The 18,286-nt window shown below is 41.9% G+C and overlaps 1 long non-coding RNA gene across 11 annotated transcripts in view; it reads left to right on the top strand.

Annotated features, from left to right (window-relative positions):
• LOC149124912 (uncharacterized) overlaps positions 1 to 17,139 on the top strand; it is a 189,069-nt gene extending 171,930 nt beyond the window's left edge. For 9 of the 11 annotated variants that reach the window (XR_016211717.1, XR_016211719.1, XR_016211720.1 and 6 more), the window contains one exon: positions 16,727 to 17,139. This is a non-coding gene — a long non-coding RNA (uncharacterized LOC149124912). Of the gene's footprint in view, positions 1 to 16,700 lie in introns of all 11 variants that reach the window. The other 2 variants (XR_016211710.1, XR_016211712.1) reach the window with 1 other exon arrangement.
• The last annotated feature ends 1,147 nt before the right edge of the window (positions 17,140 to 18,286 follow it).

Below are 18,286 nucleotides of genomic sequence, written 5' to 3'. Positions count from 1 at the left end.
TTCAAAGTAATATCTAAATCAGAATAATATTTTAATAGATTTATTAAATCTGTCTAGTGATACATATATGAATATAATTTATTGGTCTTTTTGATGTTGATGAATTTTTCTCTTTTATTTTATTTGGATTTGGTGGAAGAAGACCCTTGCTCTGCTACTTATTTTACCATCACTGCTGAAGTGACAGCGAATCTACACAATCTTGTGTATTAATTGTTATTATTTTTTCTTATTAGCTGAACATTTAAATTATGAATATTAATTAAAATTGGTATTAGTCATAAAATAGTGACTTTTCAAGACTCACTGAATTGTTGGTGTTTACTAGGTGATCATTGGTTAGAATGTTTTGTGATGGTGCTTCTGCTTGTTATTTCTCTGTCTTTTCCCTTGCTGTCAATATGCATGCTATTAAACTCCTCCTCTTCCTCTTTTCCCAATGTATCCCTTCTGATATTGTGAATTTTATCTGCTATGAATCAGGAACAAGCGAATAAAATTCATTACAATGTCTAAGATATTAATACATGGGTTGTGAGTGTGGATTTAATGATAGAATGGTGACTGCAGAGGTAGAAGTTAGGCACGATGCTGTCTAGTGCTAGGAACAGCCCCTTCAGTTGGTTCCCAGTGAACAGGATCGTTCAACAAACTCTAACCATGACCAAGGAAGCATCCGTTGGACTTGGAGAAAGAGTGAGCTGCATGCCGTGGGGCCATTGTAGGGAGTGATTCATGGCTGAACTGTTGACCTGTCCCTGCATATGGGTAATATCCAGTGTGGGAGTGGGTGTGCTGTGTAAAGTACCTCCTTCATGGATAATCAGACTCTGCTAACTACTCCCACGTATTCTTTGACTTTCAATGTGATTGATAAGTATATGTGAGTCTATATTGTTTAAACCTGAGTCCATGTATTCATTCATTCTGTAAAAATGTATAAAACCTATAACTGAACTCAAGCTTATGGAATAGCCAACTCAGGCAATTGACTGTTTACAGGTTTGAATCCTCAGTTTGAGTAGCTGAATAAACTGTAACTTAGATTGCACCACCAAGCTGATTATTTCTGTCGGCATGAGTAAGAACTTGGAGACTTTTTCTAAAAGTAGTATATTCAGTAAGTGGAAATTGTGATACTTAGTGCTTTTGCTCATGGGACTTTATTTATTTACTTATTTTTGCAATGTTTTTAATTATTGAGATTTCCAGATAAACATAATGTGTCTATAATAGTTTTCAAATGTGTTCTCTCTGGTCTATAACTGACTCTCCTGTTGATTTCACTGCATGAACAGGCAAATCTCCTTTGACTTAGAAGCTGACTCTTCCTTTTCACCTCCCTAAAGTTGAAGGGGTCATGAATATTGCATTTAATGCTAATTCCTGGTGACAGTCTTCCTGACATCTTGGAGATGAGTGTTTCCTAGGGAGTAAAGTTCTATGCCGAACTTCTGCAAGTTCCCATGATGTCTCACAATGACTCAGCTCAGTGTTTATTGAGGCTGCTGGCTGTCTTCTGGGTGGAAATCACAAGTCTCCCATTTAAAGTTGAAAACCTTTAAGTTAGGCCCAAGAAAAACTTACAGTGATTCACCAGCTGGTTTTACACGGAAAAAAGAAGGAAGAAATTCAAGGTCATTTGGAAGATCCCAGTGCCAACACAGAGACTATCACAGATGGTCTCCTAAGGGAGTGCCTTCCTCTGGTGGTAGTCCCCCCTCCCCAGGCTATGTTTAGCATATGAAAAAAGGTCCAGTTGAATAAAAAGCTGCAGCTGTTCCAGTAACTACTAGTTAATGAGGTCATTAAGGATCAGTAGTGTGGTTTGTCCAAAGCAAAATGGAAAGAAAATATTAGTATGTTAATAAAGGAAAAAAAGAGAATGGTTGTGGACAGTGTATCCCATTGGTTTAAATTATTTTACCCAATGCCACTAATAGAAAAAATTTGAAAGTATGAAACGTAGATAAAGGAAAAAATGTGACCAGTCTCAAGCCAGGCCTAGAGGTTAGGGAAGGTGGGAAACCCCTCTGACAACTAACAAAGACACAAATAAAGGTGAGATATGGAGTGTCAAGTTTGGATCCATGTAAAGGAACCATGGAAGATGAACACATTTTAACTATATGTATCAAATATATCCTTAACAAGTGAATTCAGCATGACATTTCAGACTAAGAGTTTTGGGGTTGGGTGTTGTGCAGTAGGTTAAGCTGACCCTTGTGACACCCTCATCCTGATGTGGTGAAAGTCGGTTGCTGTTTAGGTCTGCATGAGCTGGAAGTCCCTACAACCCCTCAAATGTAATGCTACCCCACTACCTGTCAATCAAAATGTCCTCTTTCCCAGAGTGCACCTGCTTCATCCAGGACTCAAAGGGGGATGCCAGGAAAATGTGAATATTAAGCTCCATGTGGAATTTTTGGAGGCATCAAAAATTGCCTGTGGCTCACACATGTAGAGGTGCCACTCCTCCCTACCTCATAAAGGAGCTCTGTCAGGAAAGAGAGACACGGACTCCACAACCAGCACAGGTTTATTGGCAGACGAACCTGAGAAGGGTCCACCTCATCGCGGGCAGGGAGCACTGCTCTCCCTCAGATCAGAGTAGGTGTTTATACAGCCTGGGCTGCTTTCAGTTCCGGGCGGGTGGGCGTGAGGCAAGGCTGAGTGAGTCTGCGTGGGCTTTCATGGCCAGTACCGGCTTTATCAGACTTGGCCGACACAGACGGTGTTGAGCTGGTTTAGGAAGAATGCAGGGGTTAGGTTTCTCAACAGAGTGGGGTTGAGGTCTGTTCTTAGTCACATAGGCAAGGAACTGAAAAGTGGATCGAAAGCTTTTGTTCTTGCTGCACCAAGCCCAGCAAACTGGGGTAGCAGTTTCTCTCTCTGTCTTCTCTCTGTCTCTCTCCCTTTCCCCCACCCTTTCTCCCTGCAGGCAATTCTCTGGCCCAATCAAGACTGATAGCTCTCCATGTATGGCAGCCCACACTTCTGTGTGATTGTATGTTTTGTCTCTCACTGTTAAATAAATCTTGTTCCTATTTTGTACCTTACATGTGTCTGCACTTAGAAATTTTATCTTTGTATGAGACAAGAGCCTGAAATAAAATTAATATGCTCCTGCCAAGTTAGAGGGTCAGTTCCAAATTAGAGGGTCAGTTTGAGTCCAGTCTCCATTCCAGATTTCAACTTCCTACTAGTGTGTTCCATAGTAGGCAGCAGGTGATGGCTCAAGTCCTTAAATGTCTGCCACCCACATGGGAGCTCTGGCTAGAGATCCTGCCTCCTCATGGCTTCAGCCTGGCCCAGCCCTGGTTTTTGCAAGCATTTGGGTAGTGAACCACCAGCTGGAAGATCTCTCTCTCCCTCACTCTCTGCTTTTTAAATAAATAAAAATAAATGAATAAATAAATAGAATCTGGATTTTGGAATCAGACCAAATGGCACATGAATCACAACTCTACAACTTGCAGATTTTGTTATGGGTCCTGGGGAAATTAAAACTGTCATTTTCCAGTTTCAGTAATGATTATTTTTTAGTCTGTTCATCACAGAAACCTCAACCCCAAATTAAATGTCCCTTAAATATTAAGGCAATCTCATTTAGCCAGAATATTAGAGATGAGCTCATTCTAGGGTTGATAAATTCAGTGGCATAACTCTGGGTGTTTCCATCTTTCTGCTCTGTCATTCACATCCTTTTGGCTCCCCCTCCCTACCCCAGCCCACACACCATAAACTGTTGTCATCATTCCAAGAATTATAAGGAGGTTAAACAATACATTGAAAAAGGAGCAGTTCTTGTTAAGAGGACGATGTTCCCTGGGATTGCCTTGTCAGATTTCCCCTCTGGCTTCTTTGTCCTGTGCGGTGCCAAACTCCAGTTCCTGGCCAGGAGACTGGGGGTCGCTTCAGTGACAGTACTGACCCTGTGCCTGGAGTAGAGTCCAGCCTCACAGGGCACACAGAGGCCAATGCTCAAGGAGGTTCTCTTTCTGTGGAGGGTGGTGGCTACTGTGGGACAACAGTAAAGCCTCAGGCATCATTAGCATAATGTAATGAGTAGATATAGCAATTTTAGAGACCACACTTTAAAGATTTTTGCTGCCTAGTTAAGAATAATCTGCTTAAAGAATAAGAGAAACAAATACCTAAGAAAGATACATGAACCTCAGTGCCATGGTCTGAATGTGTCCTCCCCTCCCCCATCACCCTTCCATATGTTGAAGTGTCCAAGGTGAAGGTTAGGGTTAGAAACTGGGGCCTTGGAGAAGGGATTGGATCATGAGGCACAATCCTCCCGAGTGGGATTAGTGCCATTATAGAAGAGGCCTGAGGGAGCTTAGTTGTCTTTCTATCATGTGATGTTGAAATACAAAGCAGGCACTCACCACACATAAACCTGCTGGTGCTTTGGTGCTGGGGTTCCCAGCCCCTGGAATTGTGAGAAATAAGTTTCCATTATTTATAAGGCATTCAAACTTCTGTATCCTGTCATAGCCACTTGAATGCACTAAGGCACTCATCACTGGCTATAGGGAAGGAAATAGTCTTAGGGTTAAACCAACAGAATTAGCAAGGAGCAGACAGGTGTTTGCCATATTATCAAGAATGGAAAGACCAAATAAAGCCACTGAAAATTTATGATTTGCAGACTGTATCACTTTGGGCATCTGTTGGTGTGCTGTTGATGGCCATTTTAGCCCCATCAATCTCCCTTTTGAAGCAAACAGATCACAACTGTGGCTGCTCAGCTAGTTATTGGTGAGTTGGAGCTATTGGAATTTGCTCTTGTGTCTTTTGAAAGCTGGAGTTACACACACACACACACACAGATCCTCTGTTGGCTGGTTCATTCCCCAAATGACCATCATGGCCAGGACTGGACCAGGCCAAAGCCAGGTTACTTGTAACTTGATCTGGGTCTTCCACTTGGATGCAAGTGCTTTCTCCATCTTCTGCTGCCTTAGCAGAGAGCTTGACTGGAGCAGAGCAGCTGGGATGAGAATCAGCGCCCATAAGGGAAGACGGCATTGCAGGCAGTCGTAACCCACTGCATCACCATGCTGGTGACTCCTGTGCCTTTCCAAAAGAAAAAGGTGTTGATTGCAGGTGCCTCTCGTGTGTCAAGCCCCCTTGTTCAATTTTACTCTGATTTTATAACCAGAGTTATACGAGCAGCTCCTTCCCCCTCCATCCCTCCAACTGGCTGATGCCAGGGTGGGAAGAAGGAAGGTGAGAGAAAGGGAGAAGAAAAACAGATTGGATACTAGTACATAAAAATTGCCTGATAACATATCAGAGAGTGTGGTCATTCCACCCTGCCTGCATCTTGTCCTAAGTGTTTTAAATTATTTCAACAGGTTTTGTGATATGAGTATCTGAACTTAGCAGTCGTAATAAACTGAGAAGCTATAATAGCATAGTAAACTCATACTGAGAAAGTAAGTTTACATAGAGAACAAGAGAGAGAGAAGGACAGTAGAGATTACCTATTTCAACTGTGATGTTTTTTTTTACCAGGACTATGTTACAATGAAGGGTATTTAAAATTTGTGCCTGGGTGGATGTTAGGGTTAGTGATTAAGACATTGGATGCCTGCATCCTACATTGGACTGCTTAAGTTCAAGTCCCAGCTCTCTTTCAGATTCTAGCTTCCTACTAATAGGTACCATGGGAAACAGCAGGTGATGGCTCAAGTAGTTGAGCCTGCCACTCAAATGGGAGATCTTGGTTGATACATTTGAGGATTGAATTGGTGGATGAGAGCTCTCTCTTTGACTATCTCTCTCTGTCTCTCTACCTCTCAAATAGTTAAACACATAAAAATTAAGAAAAATAAAATTTATGTCCAACCACATCCAAAACATGTACCATATGACAGTAATTCTAATGCTTCTTTAAAAATTGATATTCAACATGACTGTAGAAAGGAAGGAAGTAATTTTAAAAAGGCAAAGATGATGGTATTTTGAAGTTTCAGAATTTTTTAGTTAGAACTCATTTGATGATTTAAATGATGTTCCTTTTGTAATACATGGTGTTTCTTTCTGATGAGGGCATATTATTTGAATTTTCTGATTCTTTTATATAATGTTTTTACTCTATAAAAAAAGAACGATTTGGTCTACCTCATTTCAAATTATGAAAACTACAGGGAAGGAGATATAGTTGGTTATTAAAAGTTTCTTTGGCCAAGATGACTCCGTGATCTTGTGCTTTGCTCCAAGCACAGCAATAATAGATAAATTATGAAAGAGTTAACTAAACACTAAATGGATAAGCCTTAGTGTTAATCACTGATGGCAGAGCTCACCTATTGGGCTTCAGATGCACAAGCGTGTAGTAGTGGCTTCACAACTCTGTATCTGCAGAGTGAAGTGGGCTAACCTGGCTATGAGGACAGGTACCAGGGCTTTGCAGACTGAATTCCGCAAATAGGAGGACTCGAAGTTTATGAAATTTCTGATAGCTGTCTAGGGCTACAGATTTTGGTATTCTGTGGGCTTGAGGATCCACAAAGACCCTTGTGGTCATGGATGAACCAAGATGCCCACATACTCTGAGATCTAAGGTATCACTGCAGAATAGGAACCCAAAACACCGTACAAGACCTAGAGATGGAGAGACAGCAAGCTGAGTTGAGTGGAAGAAGCACAGAAAGAACTCTAGTACGATCAAGCTAATACATTTTCCCTGCTTCAAAGCAAGCCCGTAGGAGTCAATGTTGTGGGGCAGTGGGTTAAGCTGCTGCCTGTGATGCCAGCATCCCATATGGGTGCTGGTTCGAGTTCTGGCTTCTCCACTTCCAAGCCAGCTCCCTGCTAATGTGCTTAGGAAAGCAGTGGATGATGACCAAACTTGGCAAAGTTGGGCCCTTGCCACCCACACGGGGAACCTGGAAGAAGCTCCTGGCTCCTGGCTTTGGCTGGCCCAGCCCTGGCCATTGGGGCCATTGGGGGAGGGAAGCAGCAGATAGAAGATCTCTCTCTCTCTCTCTCTCTCTTCCCCCTTCTCTCTGTAACTCTGCTTTCAAATAAGTAAACCTTTTTAAAAATAGCTTCTAAACAATTCTAAAGTGCACACAAAACTCTAATGCTAATCAAGTTGGTGAAGAAAAAATATATTTAGTACATAATTCATTCCAGATAAAATTAATTTTAAGAAATAATTGTATCATAAGTATATTTGGGTGCTTTCCACAGTAGGCTAATTTGTTCCTGACTAGCCACCACTCTAACTGAGTATAAAACAGCTTAAAGTATATGAAAACAAATTCTGGGTAAAAAAAATAGGATTGTGATTTTCTTCAGATGTGGATGGCATTACAAGATAAGCTGTAGAGTAGTGCCGACTTTCTGCTTGGAGACACTTTCTAGATTCCTTTATCTGGGAGTCCAAATGAAGTTCAGTGGTCTTACGGGGCCGAGGCAGCAGAGGTCAGAGTCTGGGATAATGAACCAGCTGCGTTGTCTGAGAACATTTTCCAGGGAGGAGAAACTGCGGAGAGAAGGAGTTCATGCCATCTGAGTTGCACATGCTCAGGTCAGGCTCCGCGGGAATATGCAAAGGACGCTTTCTGAGAAAGACAACCTGCCAGGAAGCTAAGCTGGCAGCAACTTCTCTAGCTTGCAAAGAGCGAGGGTTCTTCAGTGAGAAGGGGGGGATCTCAAGGAACACTCTGGATTTTGGTGGAGTGTCCAGCAAGACACCAGTCTGCTGTAGGGTTTATTTGTCCCTGGAGGAAAGGCAAGTCTAGACCTTCTGAACAAAGTTTAAACCAAGCCTTAAAATGACTGAGCAAAGCTACAAATAAATTAACTGCTTAGTAGAATAACATACAAAATGTTACACTAGTATGTCCAGCGTAAAATAAAAATTGTTAGGTATGTGAAGAAGCAAACAAACAAACAAAAACCCCATAGCTAGAAGAGAAAAAGCAGCAAAAAACAAAATAAATGAAAGAGATTCACAGAAACAGTGGAGTTAACAATAAGGATTATGCAATAGATGAAACAAATATATTCAAGAAATTAAAGGCAAGGTTGAATACAATGAGGGAACAAAAAGAAAATCCAAGCAGAAAAATGAGAACTATAGAAAGAATCAAAAGGAAGTTCTTGGACTAGAAAAATGCAGTGTATTAAATGAAAATACCATCATTGATGGAGCTGTAAACCTCAATGCCCTTTTGATTATATTTAAATAATTACACAATCTTTCCTGTGAGCTTAAGAAGTAGAAATCAAATAGGAGTATTTAGGGGCTACTTCTGCCATGGAGGTCTTGGACTCAAAAACAAGAAAATTGACAGAAATTAAGGCAGCTTTTCTCTCAGCCTCTCTAACTATGACCACATGGCTTTGTGTCTGTCTCCTTCTACATATGTGCTTCAAAATTCTGTCTCCTCCTCCTCCTTCCTCCCTCTCTCTCTCTCTCTTGCTCTCCTCTTCCTTTCCTCTCTCTCCCCGCTCTCTCTATTTTCTCTGCAAACATGACTGTGCCATACCACCCAACTTTATAAAGATTCAGTTTCAGATACAAGCTAAGAAAGTTATTTTCTCTTAGTCTCAATTCCAGATTCCTGTGTAAGAGGATCTAAGTGACCACACTAAAGTCCTGTCTCTGTCCCTGGCCTAATCTTGTAGAGCCACAGGGGCCAACTGTCTGAATGAACAGGAATATCAAGGCCACCCCCAAAAGATTTCTCTGAGAAAAGGAACACTCCCTGAGTAAGCCAGTAAGCCTATGCCAAAAAATAGCATTTCACAGACAGCAATATTGCTGTTAAACTTTGAAACAAACCTCTTATAAAGTGGAATGAATTACCATGCACCTTTAAACATTTAAAAATAATTTATTTCATTGACAGAATCAGTAGCAAATCTGTGGTGAACAGAATGTCTCTTGGAAATAATGACTTCCTACACCTTCTTGTCAAATGAACAGTTTTCTAGGCTCTAAATATGAAATGCAGGTAAGGCCAGCAGAAACTTAATGATAACAAAACTAAATCACACTAGTCTGGCAAAATGAAATTTTCCTGAACTGGCATATTGGTATACACTCTGTCGACGGAGCAGAGAACTGTAATCCCTGCCTTCTTTTTTTATTTTTTGACATGCAGAGTGGACAGTGAGAGAGAGAGACAGAGAGAAAGGTCTTCCTTTGCCGTTGGTTCACCCTCCAATGGCCGCCGCGGCCGGCACACCGCGCTGATCTGATGGCAGGAGCCAGGTGCTTCTCCTGGTCTCCCATGCGGGTGCAGGGCCCAAGGACTTGGGCCATCCTCCACTGCACTCCCTGGCCACAGCAGAGAGCTGGCCTGGAAGAGGGGCAACCGGGACAGAATCTGGCGCCCCAACCAGGACTAGAACCCGGTGTGCCGGCGCCGCAAGGCAGAGGATTAGCCTAGTGAGCCGCGGCACCGGCCAATCTCTGCTTTTGAACCAATGTAAGAACCCATGAACACCTTTTGTTACCAAAGAAAGCGTCCCTCTGGAACACATAGAAACAAAGGAGACAGGTCACTGACTTCCTTTCTTTGTTCTTGTTTCATTGATTAGAAAACAAAATGAAAAATAGGTCAGAGAATTCCAGAAAACGCTTGTGAAACTGTGTATGAGCAACCAACAACAGGAAGTCACTGGAATTACTCTTTGGAGATTCTGTGCAGACATTTAAATAACTACTGAAGTGGAAGATGGGCTTGAGGCACAGTGGGTGGCAATGTGGATGGAACACAAGGACTGTAGGTGAGGAGAGAGCATATTCTTCTGGTCTTTGCATGGTGGAAAGGTGTCCTTTCAGGGTTAGAATGAATGAACATAATTCAGGTGTTTTTGTTTGTTTGTTTGTTTTGAGTTCAGAGGCCAGGATGAGTGGAGATTTGAAGCCAAGATTTTAAAGGTGGAGTGGGACTCCATCATTTGGTCCTCATTGTTCCGTCATACTTCCCATCTGAGGTCACTCTCCCTTTTCAGTCTTTTTTGTTCTGTGTGGCTTCGCTCTGTTTGCACTTGGAGCCATGCTGTGCATCAGGGCTCCACCTCAAACCAACAGTGACTCTCAACTGCACACTGAAGGCCACACTGTCTTCCTGTGGACCCCTTTGGACTCGCCTTATAGCAAATGGAGAGTCTTGACTTCTAATACAACCTAAGAAACCCTTAGTAAGGGCTTTATCTTCTCATTAAAACCCCTGTTATTAGGGAAATCGGTCAGCCATCATCTCACTTTTGTGTGTATGCTCTCCCACTAGGCCAATTTGTCCGTTCACTCATGCATTTGACATGTTCACAGGAATTTCTGCCCAGAGCAGTGAGAGAGTTGAAACATGGATTCTTATTAGACTGATAACATTAGACAGGACAAACCACTTAGAAAAAAATCACCAGGAAACAACACTGAGGAGGGAAAAAAAGTGAGTAGTAATTCTATAGTCATCCTTTGAGTCCACAGCAGGCTTTATTGCAAACAACTGACTTGCAGGTTAAGTGTCAAAACATTTATTTTCAAATAAATTATTCTCCCTGTTAAGGTAAATTTATTCATGTGTCAGTGTAAAATAAGGTTATCTTTTCAGAGAGAAGGGTGGTACTCAAGCTGCATTACAATCTTCTGATGGCTGCTACAATGCTTATGACAGTGTGCGTCCATCTCTGTACTTGAGGAAGATCTGTGATTTGCAGAGCATCCTCAGATAGCCCAAACAGCTTGTGATAATGGAAGAGTTTTTAAAATTATGCTGTATCCAGTTAACACTTGTTTCCAGAGAATGTTAATTGATAGAAAAATACTTCTTATCAAATTTTCATTGAACATACACAAATCTAAATAGATCACAAAGCTAATTATGTAAATATTTATTTCTATTTTTATTTTGATCTAGCACCTACACACATGTTTATTTCTTTGTAAGCACATCTCTGTAGTCCAGAAGGCATATACAAGCATGTTAAAGATGAACTCTTACTATACTTTTTATTATATTTTATATACTTAAAATTTCTTTCATTTTCTATAGTCAGTGAATTTTTTTTGTAAAACAGCATCATTTATGGCCAACTTAACTGATCATTGTACATTTGCTAATTCGGTGGTTGTAAAAAGTAAGGATACTTAAGAAAGGTAAGTGGAATTCCAGTGTCAATCTGTTGCTAAGAGAGGATTTCTCAGAACTCTGTCCCTGCACTTGAAAGAGGTGGTCTCCCTTGACTTTTTGCCAATGATTTGTTTGTTGATTTAAGCCAATTATTATCTATTTTAGAGTTGGTGAATGTACAGCTCATTCTCCCAGTGAGTGGTGAATTAGTCAGTGTTTTGTTTCCATAATGAAGAACCTGAGGCAGGTAACTTTTATAAAGAGTGATGCCTGTTTACCTCACAGCCCTGGAAGTTCAAAGTTCAAAGCCAGGCTGGCCTCACTGGTTTGGTATCTGGTGGGGCCTAACAGTGGATGGCATCACAATAGCGGTAGTGTGTGGGGGAAGAAGAGATCAGATCTCAAAACAGGAAGCCAGAGAGTGATTCAGGGATCTGGCTTGGTCTTAGCAACAACTTGCTCTCACAAGAGCTACGTTAATCTCTTCTGGTTTTAGAGCCATTAATGATCTAACACCTGCCACTATGTCCCACCTCCTACAGCTCCTTACCACCACACTGGGGACGTAGCCTCCAACGTAGGCACCTCAGGGGACAAACCACATACGGACCACAGCAACTGATCATATGAGGCTGGTAGTTTTAAGAGCCATAGGTAATTGAAATTTGAAAGAGCCACACAGGATCTGGTCAAATCAGACTTATAAAATTTCATTATCATGGAGAAAGCATGGATGATAAATTTCAGAAAAAGACCTGAATGAGCATTAAACATGGTCATTAGGATGTCCCAGGAGCACTCGGTGTGATCACAGGAATCCAGATTCCACTTACACGAAGGCTTTTGTGTCCACAACAATAAGAATTCAAGGAGGTCCTGAGACCAAAATGTTTGGGAATGGCTGCTCCAGATAGAGAGATACATTTATAATGTTGTCATGTAGCCAGTAGAGAATCGTGTGCTGGGCTGGCACCGGCACCCCAGGTTCTAGTCCCGGTTGGGGCGCCGGATTCTGTCCCGATTGCCCCTCTTCCAGGCCAGCTCTCTGCTGTGGCCTGGGAGTGCAGTGGAGGATGGCCCAAGTGCTTGGGCGCTGCACCCCATGGGAGACCAGGATAAGCACCTGGCTCCTGGCTTCAGATCGGCGCGGTGTGCTGGCCGCAGCGCGGCCATTGGAGGGTGAACCAGCGGCAAAGGAAGACCTTTCGCTCTGTCTCTCTCCTCTCTCTCTCACTGTCCACTCTGCCTGTCAAAAAAAAAAAAAAGTTGTGTGCTGGCCTCACACCATGTTTTTGCATATATTAAAAATTTGCTTATGCTAAACATGTGACATTTTAAGTCTTTACGTTGGACCATACTAAGAGTCATGTTATAAACAGCCCTGTGAAATTCAGCATTGGATGGATACAGAGAAATAGCTGGGTGGTTTTTTTCATTCATACAGTGTACACTTTGTTGAGAATTTCAGAATAATGAAAAAATTGGGTTTCTTTTTAGGAACTGAATTGTGTGTAGAGATATCATAAATCCTGAAATATCTCCTGTGTTCATTCACGTGGCTGTGGTCTGCTGGAATCCCCCACCTCACTAGCCACTGTTTGCCACCTTCTGACCCCTGTTGTGCTATTTTGTGGCCATGTAGGGTTACGTGCTGACCTTCCTCTGGCTTTTTCTATCTTTGATGTGATCGTTTTGTCCCCATTTCGACATTCATTTTCCACAAATCTGCTTTTGAGACAAGGTGCACACGCAGATAGGAATTTCTGAAACTTTGGATTCTTCCATTTGCTTCTCACAGTTTTGTGCAAGAAGTGTTGCTGGCATTGTCCTGGCTTTGCTGATGAAGAAGCTCAGTGTTGGTTGATTTCACCTGACTGGGAAAAATGCTAGCATTAGGACAGAGTCTAGTTTTTCTGCCAATGATTGCAATACTCTCCTCTGTAGCTGCCTTAAAATAAGCATTAAAAGAACACTTTGGCTTTCTTAGATTAAATCATGAAATATACCCTAGTGCTTCAACAGACTAAACACAATTCCCTAAATACAACTTGCCCAAATGTGAGGAATGAGAAAATTTAAAAATTTTGAGACTCATACTACATTTGTATTTGTACAGTATTAGAAAAATCCTAAATTATACATTTATTTTATAGTTGTGGAAATGATAGCAAAAAATTCTTTTAGAAATCTCTTGAACATTTTAATTCTCCAGCAACATGGGAAAATAAATTGCTCTCTTTCAAATTCTGTCCTATTGATTTATCACTTGTTCTTTGGCAGATTCAAATATAGGGTCTAAGTTATGTTGCAATTTCTAAAATATGTGAAGTGGGCAGTTTAAACTTCCTTTTATTTAGAATAAATATTTCGTTCAAATAGATAATCGTTTCTTTCCCAGTTGCTTTTTTCTTTGACCTGAGTTAGCATACCTATCAAAAGGAGTCTTTTGATGTATAGCTGATTGCATATGTAAATAATTTATTGTACAAAACATCAATACCCTTCCCTGTCAGTAACAAAAATGGAAGAGAGGAGAGTGAAACTCCAGAGATTGAATTATCAAGGAGGAGACTGAATTCACCGTGGAAGCCCATGTGGTAGCCTTCACATTCCCAAACCGGTAGGCAGTCTGACAGATTTTCTACAGTAATAATACATCACGCTTTTCGCTGGATTTCCTAGGCACCGTTCACTGAACAGATAGTTCAATTAATTTTGGATGGAGTTGGGATCATCTCAGACCTTCCCAGGAAATTCATAATTCTTATCACAAAGTGTCCAAATGACTCAGTTTGAATTCTGTATATTGTGTGGGGTTGGAAATGGGATATAAACCAGATGCCTCGTATTGAGTTTAGATATCCATTGATAAATTCATGTGTCAGGAGTCAGCAAAGTATATCAAAGTCTGACACTTATTGGGTTAAACTGTGGACATCTTTCCACAGAGTTTGAAGTCCAGTTGCTAGAAGGTCAGTTGGGGTTGCCCAGTGCACAACATTTTCCGTATTTGCATTGCTTTGGCTTTGTCACTTTGAATATTGGCATGGGAACCTGTTCTTTGTGGTTTAAGAATTTTTTTAGTTGCTTATTTCTCAACTTAAGCAATAATCCTCTTTTGCTGACAGCTCTTTAGTTACTGTAGAAATGATTGTGTTGTCATAAACACAGCTTTAGGATTTCAGGTTGGTGGGGGAGGACAAGAGGGTGTTCAGAAAAAAAGCTCATGTTTCCACCCAAACACACCCACCTAAGTACTTACAGAAGGCTGGGGAAAACAGAAGCAAAATGCTTTGCTCTGTCCTACATTTCCCAGTTCCTTATGTGGAATCAGATGCTTCTAATACACGTTTTAAAAGAATCTTCCATTTAACCTCCAAAAATAAACAAACCACAAGTCTGCTCTTTTTTTTTTTCTCAATTTAATCATTTGTTCCAATTTTCCTACCTTTGAAATCAGACGATTCAGCTCCTCGTTTTGTCGTAACAGTTTGGTGTGATTCAGATTTCAGAAGCTACAGCTTGATTCTTCACTTTTCTTTATTTTTACATTTTAATAGTCTTCGTATGTTTCCTATCAATGTCTTTTCCGATTCGGATCTCTTTTGAAAATCTCCATTAGTTCTCTTCTCTCTTTTGTCTTTTGTATAAATCTCACACCCCATTCACGTTCTGTGGAAATGAGCCTTCTCTCCCTCGAGTTCAGCCTTTCCCACCTGTGTTCCATTTTATGGTTGTAAGTTATTCGTGATCTTGTGATCGTATTTGAAGCATGGCTCCGATTTCAGGTGGTAACAGAAATCCTCAACCTAGGCTTCTAGCTGGCTCTGCACTAGCTGGGTTTTCATTTCTTCCCATTCTAATCTAACGGCTTCTCCGACAGAAGTTTGAGTTGCTTCCTTCCTCCTGTCTGGTGTTTATGGCTTTCCACTACAAGACTGACAAAAGAGAATGGGCTTGGATCCACATCTGTACAGGTTTTAGTCTCAGGTCTGCTACAGACTGGAACAAATTACTTTGCATCTGAATTTTATAACGGGAATAATAATAACTACCTGACAAGATTTTTTGGAGTGATTAACTGAGAACATAGAGTTATACTTGGACTCATTCTAAGTATTCAATGCTATACATTTTTTGAAAAGTCCTTAGAAAATCTTGGCATTCATTTTCTGATAAAGGGGTTTCCAGAAAATAAAATGATACATAATAAATTCCTGGAAAGTTTCCTAGAGAAAATATCCTAGATAGCATTTCTTCCTTTGTCTTTTTTTCCTCATCATGAACACATTCAGTTATTTTTTGTATTAAAGTTATGAAACATTCAAACACAAAAGAATAAGGGGGCTTCAAAAAGTTAGTGGAAGTGCAATGAAAAGAAGCTTATTTGATGCAAAAAGTAATTGAAATTCATGTGTGGCTTTTTCATAATGCACTTATTCTATGAACTTTAAGATTTATTTATTTGAAAGGACAGCGACACATGGAAAGAGGGAGAGACAGAGGGAGGGAGAGACAGCTGATTCACTCCCCAGATGACCACAGTGACCAGGGCTGGGCCATGCTGAAGCCAGGAGCCAGGAGCTCCAACCAGGTCTCCCACATGGGTGGCAGGGGTCCAGGCATTTGGGCCATCTTCTGCTGCTTTCTCAAGTGCATTAACAGGGAGCTGGATCAGAAGTAGAGCGTCTGGGGCTTGATGCAGCACAGGCTACAGCTTTACCTGCAGTGCACCACAATGTTGGCCCCTCTGGGAACTTCTTGAAGACCTGTTGTATAACAATTAAAACAATTATATATTGTCAGCATCCACACTTAACTTGAACAAAGTAGCATTCAGCCCTAAACACATCAGATGTTCATGTTAAAGAAATCAAATACGGCCGGCACCGAGGCTCACTAGGCTAATCCTCCGCCTGCAGCGCCGGTACCCTGGGTTCTAATCCCAGGGTTGGTGTGCTGGATTCTGTCCTGGTTGCTCCTCTTCCAGTCCAGCTCTCTGCTGTGGCCCGGGAAGGCAGTGGAAGATGGCCCAAGTCCTTGGGCCCTGCACCCGCATGGGAGACCAGAGGAAGCACCTGGCTTCTGGCTTTGGATCAGCGCAGTGCGCCGGCCATAGCAGCCATTTGGAGGGTGAACCAACAGAAAAGGAAGACCTTTCTCTCTGTCTCTCTCTTTCTGTCTAACTCTGCCTGTCAAAAAATAAAAAAAAAAAAGGGAGGAAGGAAGGTATAATCCTTTTGAGCTCTAGATTGGATAATAATAATGGTAAGCTATAATAGTCAAAAGCACATGCTTAATTCTTAGTCTGTGACAGGTACTGTGCTAAGTATCTGTGGGTTCTACAGATCCAGGGCTGCAGTTCCTTCTTCATGATTCTAGAATTTAAAGAGTTTGATTTAAGTTCAAGTAACAGCAGAAAAACTGACCTGAATGGGCAGTTTTAAATTTCTAGTATATCGTCTTCATTTCTGTCACTTGAGGTAAATACTCTAGGCTCTACAGAAATACTGTGTTTGAAGGTAGAATGTGACATAACACCTGTACTCCACCCCTAAAGAAAACCACCCAACCCTGTTGTACTCACAGATCATATCTACCTGATGTCCTTTCAGGACGATGTGTAGTCGCAGCTGATTGGATGCAGACATCTCTCTGGTGAACTCCCTTTGATAAGACGCCATGAGCCCGACCTGGCAGAAGTCGCATGGATTCTGAGTGTGCAGCAGCTGTGCCCTCAGTTGCACCTTTCGTACATAGAACGCCACCCTCAGTCTTTACAATGTTGAATCTACACCCTCCAATGAACGTGAGATGCATGTAGCATACATGATGGGCATGTGTGCTGCCCCTCTTTAAGTATGTACAACCCTGCCCAGAAATTCAATGAACATGTGTAGCTACCTGGAAGCCAAGTCCTATTCAACTTGTTAACTCCTATCTGGTCAGAGAATCTGATTGTTGGTCCTGAACTAATCTGGCTCCTGGCTTTGCCAACTCAAATAAACCTACTTATGTCTTAAACTAATGTCTACATGTTTCCAGTGGTGGAAATGCTACACAAAATCCTTGGGTTTTGTGCTTAATTACAGTGCTAATATTTGTGGTTTTTTTTTTTTTTTAGAAATTTATTTGAGAGACAGAAAAAGAAAGAGAACATTTTAATCTGCTGGTTTACTCCTCAAATGTTTGTAAGAGTCAGGGCTGGGCCAAGGCTTATGCCGGCAGCCAGGGACTCAGCCTAAGCCTTCATATGTGTTGCAGGGGACCCAACTACTTGAGCTATTCCCTACTGCCTCACAGGGTCTACGTTAGCAGGAAAATGGAGTCAGGAGCCACAGCCATGAATGAAACACAGAAACTCTGATGTGGGAAGCAGACTTTTTTTTTTTTTTTTTTGACAGGCAGAGTGGACAGTGAGAGAGAGAGAGACAGAGAGAAAGGTCTTCCTCTTCCGTTGGTTCACCCCCTAATGGCACTGCGGCCGGCGCTGATCCAAAGCCAGGAGCCAGGTGCTTCTCCTGGTCTCCCATGGGGTGCAGGGCCCAAGCACTTGGGCCATCCTCCACTGCACTCCCGGGCCACAGCAGAGAGCTGGCCTGGAAGAGGGGCAACCGGGACAGAAGCTGGCGCCCCAACCAGGACTAGAACCCGGGGTGCCGGCGCCGCAAGGCGGAGGATTAGCCCAGCGAGCCGCGGCACCAGCCGGAAGCAGACATCTTAATCACTAAGCTAAACACTAACTACTGTATTATCTTTAGAAAGAAAAAGAGGGGCCGGTGCTGTGGTGTAGTGGGTTAAAGCCCTGGCTTGAAGCCCCGGCATTCCATATGTGTGCCAGTTTGAGATCCAGCTGCTCCTTTTCCCATCCAGCTCTCTGCTGTGGCCTGAGAAGGCAGTAGAAGATGGTCCAAGTCCTTGGGTCCCTGCACTAATGTGGGAGACCAGAAAGAAACTCCTGGCTCCTGGCTTAGGATCGGTGCTGCCATTTGGGGAGTGAACCAGCAGATGGAATACCTCTCTCTCTGTCTCTACCTCTCTCTATAACTCTGTCTTTCAAATAAATAAAATAAATCTTAAGAAAAAGAAAAATAATACAGCATTTTGAGACACATCTGTCTATGTGAGGTATATATAGTTGACTCTTTGCCACAACCATGTGAGACTGACAAAAT

The sequence above is a fragment of the Oryctolagus cuniculus genome, chromosome 8, assembly GCF_051225735.1.
Source record: "Oryctolagus cuniculus isolate XC-2025 breed Fujian yellow rabbit chromosome 8, ASM5122573v1, whole genome shotgun sequence".
NCBI classification, from domain to species: domain Eukaryota; kingdom Metazoa; phylum Chordata; class Mammalia; order Lagomorpha; family Leporidae; genus Oryctolagus; species Oryctolagus cuniculus.
The sequence above is the reverse complement of the archived record's forward strand: the minus strand, read 5'-3'. Positions and strand labels throughout refer to the sequence as shown.